Source organism: Chlamydotis macqueenii, chromosome 4 (assembly GCF_036417535.1).
Source record: "Chlamydotis macqueenii isolate bChlMac1 chromosome 4, bChlMac1.mat, whole genome shotgun sequence".
In the NCBI taxonomy this organism is placed as follows: Eukaryota; Metazoa; Chordata; class Aves; order Otidiformes; family Otididae; genus Chlamydotis; species Chlamydotis macqueenii.
In genome coordinates, this window is record NC_141559.1 from 75,070,759 (window position 1) to 75,087,922 (window position 17,164).

Below are 17,164 nucleotides of genomic sequence, written 5' to 3' on the forward strand. Positions count from 1 at the left end.
AATTGTAAAGGACCATCAAACAAATCTCATATTGAATCCATGATTCATTTTATTGTGTATTTTAAGGTATCCTGCACATCCTCACTGAGGTGTAAGATATGTAGTGGAAATGGTACCCAGGTTTTTCTATGTCCCTTGGTGATAACTGGTGCATGTTCATCCTTGAAAACGGTGATTGTGTGGTTACATGAGTGTAGATCCTGTAAGGGCAAGTGGTGCCATGGGTGAAACGTGTTGCATTCTTTAAAGCGTATGCATAGGCTCCATTAGGTGGTTGTAAAGAGGTATGAAACTTTTGTGTTGATTTTCTGTAAGTCTGTTTCTATTTGAGATGATACTGATACTTCTGGTGGTGAGTTTGGCCAGATCTGGAGGTCTGTTTTGAAGACTGTAGGTAGCAGTGGGTTCTTACAAGGAATGATGTTCCTACGTACCTTGTAGCAATCTTAGAATTTTTGTATACATTTTTGTATAAGAACGTTATGTCACAATCAGGTGCAAATAATTAAAAGGGGGCAGGTTATTTGGTGTGCCTTACGTTAAAAAGTGCATTTTGTTTACTGATAGGTGTTCACTAGTGTAATAGTTAATTTGGCTAACATTTTTCTTTACATAGAAGTGATTATTGAGCATTTTATTCAGAACTAATGTGTTTGTGTTGGAGACTCGGGTTTCAGATGTGTGTTTTGGAGGTATTTTATGGAAGGACATTGATTGTAGTTTTATTTAGATTTTTTTTTTGGTAATTGTTTTATCTAAGCAGTTATTTGAGTATATTTGATGAAGATGAATTATATCCAGAGCAAATGTCCTCAACTGGTTTTTGATTTTTGTGGGGTTTTTTATTGTTGTTAGTTGCTGAGTTTTTGGTTGTTTTTTTTTTTCCATTGCTTGGGCTATATCATACCTCTGTGTCCAAAAGTTCTGTTCACTGTTTGCAATGGCTTCTGTGTCCCTCACAAATACAATACTTCCTCCTAGAATTTTTTTGAGGAGGTTTGTACATAATTGCCCTCTTGACTTCAGTGAGGTTACTTGACAGATACTGTGTCTGATAGTAGTGGTGACAGTAGGAAGACAAGTATGGCAGTAGAAAGGCAGTAGGCTTTTTTCTCTATTTCTCTCACTAGAAGAGGTGAGGAAGCAAGGCTTATTATTGGACACTTAGCTTTATTTCAGAGCATATATTCCCTTGACGCTTTTATTTTTTTGTCCAGTTATTTTTAAAGATATATATTCTCAATTAATCAGCCACAGTATTTAGTTTGACTATTAGTTTATCTAAGAAAATCTTAGCTGTGGGTCGTATCTATTTTTCAGTTGACTTCTTATTTCCCTATTGAACTTTGAGGGTTACTATTTGACACTTTCATAGTAGACACTGCTGTGAATAGTTGATAACAAGAAACCAGTAAGTTAATGTTAAAATAACTCCTACCTCTGAATTTTAAAGTATTTTCAGATACAGAACTGGGATACATGTTTTTCAAACATGAATGCATCTTTGAAAAGCCATGACGTGTTTCAGTATTAAAAAAATTTTTTTACTCTATAGTAGAAATGTTCTGTTAATTTCTTGATGTAGTATGTGTATATCAATCTATATGTACGTATGTATATATACACCCGTATGTAATTTACTGTTCTGGTGTTAACAAATGTAGGTGAATTGAAGGTGCCTAGTTGCTTTTGTTTCTTACATGAAACAAAGAGGTAGTTCATTGTTTAAATTCAGCTGACTTGATCAGTGCTTAATAAGCTTTTTGCTTAGTTTAGAAAAAATGTGTATCTGATAGATATTCATGCTTTTTGAAAAAAAGATAAACCATTTAAGACTCTTAAAAATAATACTTCATGAGTGCTCATCAAGAGTTGATAGGTGACAACCTTTCTCCTGGAACCATTAGCTACGTAAGGAAGCTGAGCACGATTTTTGCTGAAGCCCAGAGTTATTTGTTATCAGTCAGGTCATGCAATGAAATGCTGTGAGGTTGGTTCCAGCTCTTTTAATAGTTATTTTTCTCTCTGTCTCTATATTTATATCTGTTTGTGCCTGCATGTTGTGTGTGGTCCAAAACTTATTTATCATCTGTGTGTCTTTCAAATACAAATAGTCATTCTTCCTAGCTTTCAAATGGGGGACTGAGCCGTGAAGGTGAGAGGAGATTGTTCAGTGCCCTTAACTGTAAGCCAATAGCCAAACTAGTCAGAAAAGCTTAATTTGGGGTTTCTTAACCATTTTATTCCTCATTCACCATTTCTCTATGTCCACTACTTTATATGAGATTATTTTTGCTTTTAGGTTACACTGCAATAAGATCTTACAGCTGAAGCAGCAGACCAGATTGTATGTACTTTGCTATTCAAAGACTGGAGTGCAACTTACTGTTGCCATATGTTAAGATTCACTGTCTAACTCTTGCTTACAAATGAGAACATATGGGAGATAGGTAAGGGTGATTTTCAGCTGTTAATTAGTCATGTTTAAACCAATGCCTCACTAACCACGTGTCCAGTCAGTTCTGTCTTCCTCATCTCCCCCTTGTGGTAAAATCACTGGTGTATCTTGACATGCAAAGCTCCTGGTGGGGAAAAAAGGTGTCTTTCTACAGAAATGCTTCTGTAATTTGAAGGTCTTGGTTGTCTTCCAAGTCAGTAGCTGTCCATGAGTTCTAAGTGCAAAGTACAGAAAATCCACTTCATTGGGGTGTGGTATTTTGCTCACAGAAGTTGTTTTGTTTGAGTTGTGTAAAATCAAGTTGATAATGTGATAAATGCCGCATAATAAAATAGGAATTAGAAGTGTCTCTTGAATACTGACATCTGTGATGTGTATAGGTTTTACAGTGTTGGATAAAAGTTCTATCAGTAATGACTAAACTTAACCTTTGAACCTGTTCGCTGGGAACTCTTCTGATAGAATATCAGTCTGGTTTACAGTTACTCCATATCACGAGTTTGGTTACTTAACTCTGTTCCTATACACTGTTTATGACTCCTTTTACTGTTTATTGGGCAATTTTTCTGTTATAATGACCTAAATATTCCATGAAGTATTGTAAGATACGGTCAGATGTATTAGTGCAGTAGTGATCCCTTCAGAGCAAAGTGAGATGTATTAACTTTTCTTCAGTGTTCACAATACATTACCCCTATCACAAATCTTTGTGTGTTCCCCTTGTGAATTTGAAGTCAACCAAGACAGCAGAGAAAGTGCGGAAACGCTGCTAGCATGCTTCTGGTGCTTCAACTTACAGTCGTGTGCTCCTGTCTTAACTGGCTGCTGTTAGTACTGGAAATTGTATGGCAGTGTTTTGCCTTGGATCAGCTTTCTAACAGAGGTGGAAACTTATTTGCTTTGTTTCTGTGATTTTGCAGAGTTAGTTGTCAGCTTAATCAGGGAGAGGGGCAGCACAAACTCCTCTTTTGGTGGCAGCGTGGTTTTTATGTGACCTTGTACAGCTATGGAGTTGCATCTTCGGTGTCTTTAGTGCTTGTGGTTTATGTTGTGTTCCTAATATAAATACTAGTAAAATGAAACCCTAATCCAAATAGCAACTATTCTATTGCTCTCCCTTTTGTATGAAAGATGTTAATTCCTGTAATGCAGAAATCAGTCTGAAACCCAGGTGAGGTCATGTGGGATGCAGAGCTGGACTTCTGATTCAGTTCTTTACTTAAAACAGACTCATTGAAGTTATTTTTAGGTGACACTAAGGTGCAGAACTTGTATGAAATGTTAATGCAACTAATCTTGCAGTGGCAAAGGCACAGATAGTGTTTGCTGGAAGCAAAACTCTGCAGAGGTGGTGAGGCAAGACAGTGAGCTGTGTAAAGGGCAGGGTTTTAATTCTTGAACTACTTGGTGCTTTGAGCTAGCTGTTCTTTCCAAAAAGAATTATGAAGGTTAATGTGTTTGGCGTATCTGTTCTCTGTTTCAAGTTCAATATATGAATTGTCAAACCTAGAATTTGCTAGTTCGGGGCTTGGAGCCAGTAAAGTGAAGGATCAACTAATTATACTATTTCAACATTTGAAAAAAATTAATTTCAAAGCCCTTCCTCTATTTAATTTTCATCAGCTGACTCAGAATTAATATATTTAAATGGCGGTATTGTCAGATAGTGTAACGTTTTTCACTGTGTCCTTACTGGAACGAGATAGAAAAAACTGTAAGAAAGGGGAGAAGTATAAATTCTTGTTAAATTTAGTTTTGGCCAAAATAAGCGGTTTTTTAATCAGCGCTTTGCTTATTTGAAATCTAGCAAATAAAACTTCTGCACTGCTAAATAGAAAAGTAAGATCTGGAATACACAAGTAGTTTATTTTGTGAATTCCTGCCCGCCGCCCCCCCAATCCCCCCCGCCCCCAAGAGTAAAGTGTAATCTGCACAAGTCACTGCATTCTGCACTGAGAGACCTTTATAATGATGTTCAGTCGTCACAAAAAGAGCTAAAAGCTTTGCTATTTTTGAGGAGCTACTCCTAAAGCAGCAGAAGTTTCTTCTAGGGAAGTTATTTGGTTAAGCAAGTCGGGGGCAATATGGATGATGATATTACAGTATGTGTTCCCATAGCTATGGGCTTACTTTCCCCACTCCACAGTCCATTGGATCCGTATGGAGCAATTGAGTATTTCATATCTCAGGTGCAGGAAAAAGGCAACTTTAAGGCAATGTTAACATGCCTTCAAAATTATTTCCAAATTCTAATTACTTCTGAAAAATTGAGTGATTTGCTGAGGAATGTGAGGATTTAATAGAAACTGTCTGTAAGCAGTGTTGGAGCACACTCTGCAGCCTCTTAATAATATTTAAATGAGCTTTGTACATTTCTGATAATAGATTAATGGTCTGAATATCCAAAAAGGAAAATTAAGTATCCAGGTGCTTTATACTCTCTGCAGGCTCATCAAAGTACAATGGTAGATCCTTGGGGAGAATAATTAATTAGCATGTTGTAGACCTTTTGTGTCTATTATCTTACTGTACCTTTCCTAAAAAGAAAACTCTCGGCAGTTGCTGTAGGTTCACTGAAGTTCAGGCTGAAAAGTAAAGAATAGCATATCCAATGGGAATTGTGTGAGAATTAGTTCTGTATGACAGGCAACGTATAACGCTATTTAATAAACTGGGGAGAAAAGCTTAAGAAGTATTCCCAGTTTGAGCTGCCAGTTTACTGCTCTATGATGACAAGTTTGCAAGACTGGGTAATCTACGAGTCATTTGAGGGCTCCATGTTCAGCAACAGACTTATCACTGGTGTCATACTGGGACATTGGTTCAGGTCAGGTTGGGAAAGTGTGTGGCCAAGTGTGTGTCCCGTGCTATGGGCGTTTTGCAAACGTCTAGGTTTCTTCTAATCAGCTGTTGAACAGCCTGACCTTCCTTAATTTGAGCCACATGAGGTTACAGAATAATGTGTTGTAAGCTGTTCACAGCTGCGCCATGAACAACTTGTAGTTTATTTTAATAAGTGAATGCTGTTCTTAACTTGCAAGAATAATTTAATTTTTTTCTATTATGTCTTATTAAATCAATGACACCGTACATATACCGGGATCATATCAAGCCCTCTTTGTCTTTTTCAATATCTTTAAAGGATTCTTTCAGAATATTGTAATGATAACTAATGGCAAGCATGTGGGAATTTCTGCTGCTGTGTCTGTGTATAACTGCCCGGCTTTGGATGATGCAATTATATCATAGCTTTCTGTACATCATAGACGGATTTACAGCTGTGTGGTAATCACAGAATTGTAGAAAAGATAAGGCTGGAAGGGACCTGTGGAGACAGTCTAGTTCATCTCACCCAGTTTCTCAGAACTTGTCTAGTCAGGTTTTGAATGCCTCCAAGAATGAAGACTCCAGAAGATCTCTGGGCAACCAGTGCCAGCACTCAGTCACCCTTACTCAGTCAGGAAAAGTGTTTCCTGATGTTTAGATGGAATTTCCTGTATTTCAATTTGTATTTATTACCTTCTTTGCCCTCACTGGATATCACTAAGAGAAGTCTGTCTCAATCTTATTTCCACCCTCCCATCAGGTATTTATACACATTGGTAAGATCTGCTCTGAGTCTTCTTCAGGTTGTACAGTCCAGCTCTGTCTGTCCTAGTAGGATAAATGTTCCAAGATATGAATCTTCATGGCCATTTGCTGGAGTCTCTCCAGTATGTTCATGCCTGTCTTGTACTGAGAAGTCCAGAACTGGACCCAGCACTCCAGATGTCTCACCAGTCCTGACTAGAAAGGAGGGATCACCTCCCCTGGCCCACTGGCAATTCTCTACCTAGTGCAGCCCAGGATGCTGTTGGCCTTCTTTGGTATAAAAGTTCATTGCTGACCTAGTCTTCAGATTTGGCAAAAATGGTTTTCACAGTGTCTGTGGACAATCTATTGCTGTTCCTTCATAATTGGTTCCCTTCCAATTCTCTATGCCAATCACTTTTTCCTGCCAATTAACCTAGTTTCTTCCTCTCTTAATCCTAAAGAGACATGCTCCTTCTCTAGTTTGAGGTGTAGATCTTCTATAAAGCTTGATAGACATGGTTTCAGCTAAGACAGCAAGAGCGCAGTGTGGACTGCAATGCATATCTGTGGTAGCTTACACGTGGTCTTGTTCTTATTGGTGTTATGACATTGACTTAATTTGATTGCTTATGTATTGAAATTCGCTCATCTTTCTTTGCGTTCTTCATTTGTTAGAACTTGGTGTTCATGACTACTTTCCACTACACAATTCTGCAGAGTATCATCCTATTGTTTTTTGGATCGTGTCTGTTAAGACTGTGAATTTGATGTGATGTACCTGACCCCATCTGTCAGCACACTGTGACCATTTCTCACCCTCTGCCTTCTTCCCACTGCTTCTCCGGCTTTGACCTTGGCATTTGTTGGAGCTCTTGCCAAGCTGACTCAGACTAGAAGAAAACAGTTTGGGAATGTGTAAGGAGAACTGAACTGACCTCTTTTCCACACTCATTCCTGCCCCTTGGAAGGCTGCTCTTCCCCCCCCCCCCCCCCCCCCCCAAATTTCCTGATTAAATGATTTTGTCAATGAAAGGCCAAATGAGCTGTAGTCCTGCAAAAACTGAATAGTAGCCAGCCAGGTATGCAGGAGTGGCGCAGAAGAATTCAGAGAAATGGGATTACTCTTTTGGCAACAGCAAGTCATTAATGTTTGTCAGTGAAATTGAGTCAGTTTATTCAAATGTAAATTCTTTTCCTACTTTCCAAAGCATTTTTCATGCCTTAATGCAATTCATGTATAAGTAGACTGTATCCATGCTTCATTTCTTAACGTAGTACAGAACCAGGCACTTGAAACACGCTCAGACTTTAAGAGCAAGTAGTGTATACTTTAAAGTTACACAAGTAGTTAAACAGTCTGTATCTCAGGGCAACTTTGTCTAGACTCTGTTCCTTTGCTTTGTTAATAGAAGTGTCATCTGGATCAGCATGAAGAGTTTCAGTGAGGTAAGATGATGTTCTGTCTTCACTAGACCAGCCTTATGGTAGAAGGGAATTGAATTGGCTTCTGCCCTTAATGGAAGAAAATGTCAGTAGTTTATTAACTTATTGTCCTTTCCAAGCTTAGAAATTTCTGCTTTTTGTGTCTCTCCTTATATCTTTTGAAACTTCTCTGAGTCATTCTCTCTTCCTCATCTCAATAAAACGTTTTTTTTTTTTTGTTGTTGGTTTTTTTTTAACTGTTTTTTGGTTGTCATACTCTTTCATGAGGTGGTCTTCGGCTCATTTCTTATATATTCTGAGGGAGACTTTATTTGGTACTACTGATATGAATAATATTTAATTTTTAACAATTTATTCGGTAGACGTATTTATTTCAGTACCAGAAATGCACCTTTATCAGGACTTCGTTTCTCATTAGAGGTATCTTATTAGTACTCTTCTCTTGTAATATTGGAGAAATTAACATTTCCAAGCTTATAGGTTCGTGAACTTCTAAAGCACAATTAAAACCTTCACATTCTACCATGCTGAATGAATTGCCTCAGACCAAAAGCAGAAGGTGAAGGATACCTAAGTATGCATGAAGTAGCTGAAGCTATTGAATGAGGCAGTAAAATTAATATATTTTATTTTTCTTAAAAATGCAGAAAATAAAAAGGCCAACTTTCTTTTTCAGATCCCTTCTTGAGGAAGGACAGATTTTGACATATTTGGTGACTGATACTTGATTATTGGTCCATACATCTTGCAAAAGTGTTGATTCTGTTTCATTCTAAGTCTTCCTGCTGGGCTTGTGTGTGGGTGCATGGTGTGGTTGTTAGTTTTGGTTTGTTTTGTTTTTTTTTTATTGTGAACATTAGGAATTGTCAGTTTTCATGGGAAAAATTCATCTGGGAAAATAGCTTTTTTACATAGAAGCTTTGAGCCTGGATACTGTTAGTATATCTGCATTTGCTGGTTTATTTGTGGTCTGCTTTGGCTTCTGAAATATCTATTTGCAGCATCCTGAAGGGTTTTGTTTTCATGAGAAGTTGGATAAGCTCTAGGCTAATTTTTTTTTAAAGTTTCTCGAGAAAGTTTTCCCTTTCCCAAGTTTGTGGCTTACTTTGTATAATGAAAGTAGCCAAAATCCGGAGTGGAGCCAATTATTCTTATGTATTATTGTGGTAGAGGTTTCCAGAAGGTACTCGTAAGTTGATGAAGGAAGAACGCAAGAATTCAACGTTTTTGTAGGTAGTTCCTTTAGAGATGTTTGCATGCAAGGAGAGCCTGGGGCAGGGTTGCTGCTGCCTCTGCCAGCCTCCTGTTTAATGTCTCTGCTGCTGCCATAGAGCACACCTTGAACAGCCTTGTTTTCTAAAACTGGAAAGCTTTAGAATAAAACTTTATTGACTTTTTCTATCTCTTCCATTTGCAAACAGTCTGAGTATTTGCGATTTATGCAGGCTTTACAAGAGTTGCAGAGAAGGAGGAATATTGCTTCCTTTTCCTAGAAGAAGAGGTATTGTAAAGCTATTCAAAGGCTAACTTTGGTGAAGCCAGTCTGCTTCCTGCATCAAGGAAGTAAAAGACGCTTCTGGGGGAGACAGTCTGTAGCATCTTTAGTTAGTTTATAGCGTGACTCTGCTCTTAGAAGAGCTCTTCTCTCCTGTTCTCTCTGCTGACTCCTAAGCAGAGCAAGTCACGTTCCTGCAAGTCTAGCTTCTGCGAGTGCTTCTCTTGGAATTCCTGAAATGAGCTGAGGAATCTGCTCTCAGCATTTGAAGTAGTATTATTTTCTCCATAAGAGATACTTCCAGGCTTTGCACATAAAATTGTTTTATTTAAAATTTTAGAGATGTTGGAGAATAGAAATGAATCATGGCAATCAGTTGAGAGTTTGCGTGTGCTGTGTAGGATTCCTCCAGTTTCTGACCTTTCCTAAAGTCGTGTTCTTCTGTAAGAAAAAAAGCAAATAAACCTGAAAGGCACTAGAGGACATTCACAATACTGATCATGTTATTTTAGTCTGTTTTTCTCTTCTGACTTCATCCTTTTATCTCATGAGAACAGCATCAGCTACCCTGAATCTTTGTTTTAAAGGTATTATGGCTTCCATGAATAATAATAAAATATTTTTTTAGAAGAGCTTTTTCAGTAATATTTGACACAACTTGGTTTATGTTTCAGTGCTTTTATACAACTTTTGTAAACAGAATTTTTGTTGGTGCCAGAATGCTGCTAATGGTATAGCAAGTGCCTCAAGGTGAAATCCAGTTACTGTCTCAAAAAATTCGCACTTCTTATGGCTTATTTTTTGTTTGAGGGCTGGAAAATATTGCATCTATTTTAAGGTGTCTTATTGGTTTAGTTCGGTAGTTGGAAGAAAATAACTTTGCAAGATTGGAATATTGTGCTTTAAACGTAACACTTGTAAGATATTTTGGCATTTGATTTTGCAGGTATTAGTAGGTGCAGTTTTGTTGGTAACTTCATCGTATCTGCAGAGAACATGTGAGGAAAGGATCATTATCTTTGTTTTCTGTCTCTCTGGATTGTTTCTCACCTGAACTACAGAATCACAGAATGGTTGAGGTTGGAAGGGACCTCTGGAGGTCATCCTGTCCACCCTGCTGTTCATGCAGAGCTACCTAGAGCTGGTTGGCTGGCACCATGTCTGTGGCTTTTCAATATCTCTGAGGATGGAGATTCCACAGCCTCCCTGGGCAACCTGTGCCAATGCTTAGTTGCCCTCACAGTAAGAAAGTGTTTTCTGATGTTCAGAGAGATCCCCCTGTGTTTCAGTTTGTATCTCTTGCATCTGGCCATGTTTCTGGGCACCACTGGAAAGAGCCTGACTCTGTCCTCTGTGCCCCCTTTCTTCAGGTATTTATAGACCCCTCTGAGCCTTCTCTTCTCCAGGCTGAACAGTCTCAACTCTCTCAGCCTTCTCTCATAGGAGAGATGGTCCAATCTCTTTATCATTTTTGTGGCCCTTTGTTGGACTTTCTCCTCTCTGTCCATGTCTCTCTTGTACTGAGGGGCCCCATACTGAATGCAGCACTCCAGGTATGGCTTCAGCAGTGATGAGTGAAGGTGAAGTATGACCTCCCTTCACCTGCTGGCAATGCTTTGTTTAATGCAGCCCAGGCTGTCATTTGCCACCTTTGCTGCAAGGGCATATTGGTAGCTTATGTTCAACTTGCCTACCAGGACCTCCAGGTCCTCTTCTGTGGATGGCAGCGCAACTCCCTGGTATATCAGCCAGTCTTCACGGTTTTTTGTCATCAGCGAACTTGCTGAGGGTACACTCTGACCCATTATCTAGATCATTAATGAAGAAGTTAAACAGGATTGGACCCACTATTGACTGCTGGGGTATACGAGTAGTTACTGGCCTCCAACTAGACTGCACTGCTGATATTGCTTTCTGGGCTTGGTTGGTCAGCCAGTCTTCAGTCCACCTCACTGTCTGCTCATCCAGACTGTGCATTGACGGCTTGTGTATGAGGATCTTATGGAAGACAGTGTCAAAGGCCTTACTGAAGTCCAGGTACACAGTATCCGCTGCTCGCCCCTTGTTGATCAGGCCAGTCACTTCATTGTAGGAGTTAATCAAGTTGGTCAAGTATGACTTCCCCTCTGTGAATCTATGCTGGCTACTCCTGGAGTTTTCTTGATGTTCAGATGCCTGGAAACGATTTCCAAGATTAGCTGCTCCATCATTAAATTAAGAAGATTTGTGACAGATTCTTCTTAATACCAGGAACTAGACCAAATAACTTTTCTCAGAAAGAGAGAAGGGTTGGGGTTGTCAGGCCCCATTCAGCATGGTCTTGACTGTCATCTCTCAGAGCTCTCAGCAGAGGAAAGGGATCATTGTAGTGTGACTTACATGGTAGCGTGAATGTTGAGTTGATGTAGGTTAAAGTAGTTACGAGGATTTTTTTGGTCTACCAATCTATTGCACTGAAGTTTTTGACCATTGTCAGTGTAGATGGAAGTCACATTAAAAGCATTTTTAGGCATGGCCAGCTCAAGACTCCTGCACAATTTAGACTTTTTCCTAAAAGCAAAGTGACCTGAGATTGTCTTGATTTCAGTTTTTCATGGTACTTTACATTCATGTATTTAGCTTGTGTACCTTGAGGTGAAGTAACCACCCTGGGCAATAACTGAAATTGTGCAAAGTGGCTGGATTAGCTCTGGTTGTATCTTCACTGTCTTGCTCTTCTGAACACCAGCAATGTTTGAGTTTTAACTAGTATTTCTAGCAGCTTTTTCTGAAGAATTTGTGAACTCAAGCAAAAAGTCTTACGAGAACGGGATTCCTTTCTTCCAACAAGGCTAGATTTTCCCTAGTTTAGCACTAAGTTGTGCTACACAATTGAAAAAATACCTGTTTATTCAGAGTGATATCTTAGTCCTCTTCCAAGTGAAAGAGAACTGTCATTCACTTCACTGGAGGTAAAACTTCATACCCAGCTTTTAGAAGGTATTACCTGGGCTAAGACTTTGAGACACAACTTTTAAAGTGAATTAAGTGAATCTCGGCATGAAGTTGTTTTCGTGTGGAATTGGTACAGGTAGCAAAGACTGCAGGGAATTAGGTACAGATTTACTTTGTTGCCTTTTAGGATTTACCAAGTTTAGTGTATTTCTCGTTATGTTTTAATGCTATTCATTCTCAGGTACAGAGATGGTGAGAACTGAATAAGCAGCATAACCTAGCAAATGATAATCTGTGTACTGCATTGCTTAATGTGAAAAAGAACCGAATAAATTAAGATTCATAAATGTCTAAACTTGTGATGTCTGATCTCTCCTGGAATTCTTCTTTCTCTCTGAAATGTTAAGCTGAGCAGCAGATGGAGATAAAGAGTACTCATAAAGATAAATTGTGTCTTTTTTCCGTTTTTTTTTCCTGTCTGTTTAAATGAGCAGCACGTATTTTTTTATAGCTGACTACAATCAAAGACCTGATACATGTGCAGTGTTAAAGGCCAGCTGTTTACAAGGTCAGTTTATGTAGAATGCATTTCTGTGTCGTACTTTCTCATCTTGCATGATGTTTTTTGTAGTGGAATTAAAGAAACCATAACATCAACACTCCAGTACCCCAAATCCTTCAGTTGCAATATCTTTTCTCCCTCTATTTTCCTTTGGAGAAATAAATGTGAAGTTTGTTGATAGCTCCTTAGTATTCCAGCCAAGCTCTCCAAAGCTTCATTGTAGACCTGACTGGCCCGCCAAACCCGAAAAACTGCTGCCACTACAGATAGATATGCGAGATCATAAATTACTAAAATCGCAACTTATTTTCTGATATTTGAGGGACCACAGCATGCCTGGAATTTTCAATCACACGGACACTATATAACTTGTAGCAAATGTGATGCTGGACGATGGATGTATCAATCTTGCCACATAGTAGGAGTGGCTTGGTCACAGTGAGATGTTTCATGTGAAGTACATGTGGTAAGCAAAAGCTGCTAATACTTGGTTCTGTCCATTGAATGCTAGTGTTTTTTTTCTGGAGAAATGCTTCTCTTGTGGTGTTTAGACAGTTAGCACCCACTGTTGAAATATGCCCTGTTCTGGGCTAATTACTGAATGGGGTTTTGTTGCTGTTGGTACCTACAGGTGGGCAATCATTACTTGTAGCCGAGTCACACAAAGTCATGAACTCATGTATAGGGATTATGATCAAGCACTTTTGGGAAGACAGTTTACTGAAAACCCAAACCAGATGAGTTATTTGGGCTTTTCTCCTTGACATCTTCTAAAAGTCTCTGTTGAGCAACATAACCCCAGAACTAAGATCTGCCTTTCCAAAATACATACTAGTGAGCAGGGGGAATCTTACCTCTGAGTAAAAGTGGTAGGAATTTTTTTCATAAAATAAGTTTCAGTAGGAAAAAAATAAATACCAGGCTTGAGATATGTGGACACAGATTTTTTTTTTCTTTATGCTTTCTGACTTTGTTCTTTCTAGTTTTCTCTGTCCTTGCTTAATTAGTAGTTAAAGCTTCTACCTGTTGATGTTGGTGTTGCACAAAAAAAATCCTGATGATATTAAATTAGAACCACTGGAAACTTTCACAACTAAATAAACTTTATTCTTTGAATTGGTTTCAACTTAGAGATTTGTATTGGAGGGAGTCAAACCCACATGGAATCTATTCAAGGGCATACCTATTTTACTTCTGATAGCAAAGAAAATTATTCTTATTCATGGATTGTTCTGTTTTTGCCTGGATTTAAGGTCAGATTATCTTTCTGTGCTCTGCAGAGCACATTTAGAAGATAATTAGTTAGTTTAGCAATGGGCTGTATTTTTGGCACAGTGTACAGGAGCTGTGTATGCCACGTGAGACAACTTGTGGGAATTTGTATTTCAAAGCAGCTAACGAAGCTCCTGTTCGAGCCTGTGCTTAGCAGAACTGCTTCATGTGTGATTCACCGACTTCGAGAATAGTTTCAGATGTTTTAAAGACTTACCAGATCTTGCATGACAATATTTTTGCATGTCCAAAGAAGGGCAATGAATCTGGTGAAGGCTCTAGAGCACAGGTCTTAGGAGGAGTGGCTGAGAGAACTGGGGTTGTTTAGCCTGGAGAAAAGGAGGCTGAGGGGAGACCTCATGGCTCTCTAGGACTACCTGAAAGGAGGTTGTAGCGAGGTGAGTGTTGGTCTCTTCTCCCAAGTAACAAGTGATGTGATGAGAGGAAACGGCCTCAAGTTGCACCAGGAGAGGTTTAGATTGGGTATTAGGAAAAATGTCTCCACTGAAAAGATTTTCAAGCATTGGAACAGGCTGCCTGGGGAAGTGGTGGTGTCACCATCCCTGGAGGTGTTAAAAAAATGTGTAGATGTGGCACTTGGGGACATGGTTTAGTGGTGAACTTGGCAACATTATGTTAATGGGTGGACTCAATGATCTCAAACGTCTTTTCCAACCTAAATGATTCTATTCTGCGGACTGTTTCAGTGTATTGGTGTTTCTTCCTGTCTAGAAATAGGCAAATGGCTTTAGTTATCTACACTGTATAATTTGACTTTATATAACGATATTCAGTTTTTTAGAAGGGTTGAAATTTTTTGTAAATGTTAAGTGTGGTAATTCACTGACAAGAAATGTAAGTTTGAATCTTACTATTTGAAAGAACACTGTTTAATACAGTGTTTGAAGCTGTAGAAAGGAATTCTGCATGAAAACTCTATTGTGCTCTTCTGGCATACTTCATAATATCTTAATTGTATTGCAGTTGCCTTCCAACTTCACTGGAAGTGATGCAGGAACATGACATGCTGCAACCAGCACATGCTGTGACTGAACGATTAGACCCGAGAAGGGTTTCCAGACAGGAAGATACAATCATTCATTTGCAGTAGCTATTTTGTACCATTTTCACTTTGTGAAGAGAATATTTTGCTTTGTTCAGCAGTAGCTTAAAGGCTTTAAATATTTTTTTTTTTAGTTCTGAAGTAAGTCTTGACACTCTGTGTTAATGTTTTCTTGCAAAGGTTTTGAACTTTCCAAATTTTTCTGCTACTGCATGTTCCATGCTTTCAACATTTGACACATTTGACAGACTCACTCTGCAAGAGAAAACTTGGAATCAGCAGAACAGAAATAGACCTGTTATGTGCCTGTTGGAAGGTAGTGTATGTAACAAGTTTGCGAGAATCCTGCCATTCTGAGTTTTGTGTGGAGATCGCATTGTGGAGCAAGGAACAGCACGAGATTGGTATATTCTTTACAGATAGACTAGGTTACTAATAAATACTTTATTTCTAGTTTTTGTCCTTAAAAATGTCATCACTGAGTTAACTTGGGTAAACTTTGTTCTTTTTTATTAAAGCATATGGGTAATGCACAAGCTGATGTGTGAAATTTTTGTGTGATTTCTGAAGTACACTGAAGTATAAAGCAAAACTGTACTGCTACCTGCAACTTAGTGGAATCTATTATTTGAAGTTTTTAGGTGCATTAGTTTATTCAACTCTGTGCTTCAAATGTCAAGGTAATAGGCACCTTCTTGTGTCCTTCGTTTGATCGGTTTTGGTCAGCTATGTGAGAATTTAACTTCTTAAAGATGTGTGATACTTCTCAAGTGTATGAAGGGAAGGGCACGGCATCTCACTGAAATTGTTTAGTTGAAGATGATATAGAACTATCAGGGATAAACTGATTTTGAAACCAATACTCATTAAGGCTGCGCACGCCAAGGAAACCATGTTGTCCTTGGGCATGCTGGAGTTTTGATGTGTTAATACTGAATCAGATAGTTTAGGATATGATAAGCCTTCTGTACTAGTTAAAGAAAAATATATTGTCATAATTCTGCTGCCCAAAGGGAAATAAATAAGTCCAGGTAAGTTTTATAACACTTAAATGTATGAATACTCCAAGATGCCATGGTTAAACTTGTTTTTAAATATGTTTTTGTTAAAAATATGCACTGTATGGTGCACTGAGGGCTTGTCTTGTATCTGTTGTTCATCTGCATTTTTATACTACTGCAAAGGGCATGGGATGGGGGCTTCTGGGGAAAGGGAATTTCTAGTTCTTGAATAACGTGTAACTAAAGCCAGTGGAGAAACAGAGCATGCATGTAACTACCAGCAGGCAGTGCAGTGCTTGCAGGTGTTTGCAGACGATGCTGCATTATCCCTTACAGAGGTTTTTAAAGCTGTTCTTCCTGGCAGAGAAAAGTGCTGATGCTTCCACTCTTAAATCTTGTATTTTTACATCTTCTACTGTTTTGCCAATTATTAGGTAGTTTTTTGAGATGTTGGTGCTTGCTCTTTTCTCTGTCTAAGCGATTGCCTATCCAGTCACGTTCAGGAGAGTTGATACAATTAGCTAGAGATGAGAAATTTATGCCTGAAAGTTCAAGTGCATTATGCCTGTTTGCAGAGGAGATGATGGCTGTTGTTTGATTTTTAGGTTGATCTTCCTGGAGGGAATGTCCTTACAAGAACGTAATGCGCTTTAATTTATGTGTGCTGATGTAATGCCTTTGGCTAACTTGTCTTCTTTCTCCTTACTCTCACTGTTTAGGTGATCTGTTAGTCATGTCCTCTCAAGGCCAAACTCAGGAAAATAACGGCTTGGTTATCAGTTATTTCTTGTATTTCAGTTTGTTCTGGTTTTGAGACAAATGTTTTATATCTTGTTTTCATTTACACTTAGGGATTTCTGCACTGTTGTGCTCACTTCCAGCGTTGTTCAACATGAAGTAAGTATGGGGAAAGATGTAGTACTTCCTTATGTTGGTCACTTACAGTATAATATAATTTCTGACCTTTTTTCCTTCTTGTGTTTGTACAAGTTGGTCTTCATGGCAAGAAGTGATGCAGTGGGAAAAACTGTGCTCCAAACTGAGAAACAACAGCCACGGCTATCATTTGATATGGGAAGCTCTTTGTGGGTGTGACTGTGGTTCCAGTGCTGGTTGCATTCTGCAAAACCCTGTGAGTCTAAAATGTACAACTTCTCCCCAGAGCTACATCCCTAGGTTGCAACTGGGATATGGGTTCCTCTGCATGGTTCCTTTTCCTGAAGCCTGCATTTTCCAGGGAGGGACACTGCCTTTCGGAAAGTCTCTGTGTGCTGACAGGGATGCCTGAGATGTGGTTTCAATGTGCTCTGTCAGAAGAGGAGGTATCGTGTCTCACAAGTTAGCTGAAACCTCTTGATTGCTG

The 17,164-nt window shown here is 38.8% G+C and overlaps 1 protein-coding gene across 2 annotated transcripts in view; it reads left to right on the forward strand.

Annotated features, from left to right (window-relative positions):
• ZFYVE28 (zinc finger FYVE-type containing 28) overlaps window positions 1–17,164 on the forward strand; it is a 160,220-nt gene that overhangs the window by 8,738 nt on the left and 134,318 nt on the right. The window contains exon 1 of one of the 2 annotated variants that reach the window (XM_086747324.1): window positions 15,032–15,116. The exons of the other annotated variant lie outside the window; for it this stretch is intronic. The gene's annotated coding sequence lies outside the window, so the exon portion shown is untranslated. Of the gene's footprint in view, window positions 1–15,031; window positions 15,117–17,164 lie in introns of those variants that run through there. 2 annotated transcript variants of the gene reach the window in all.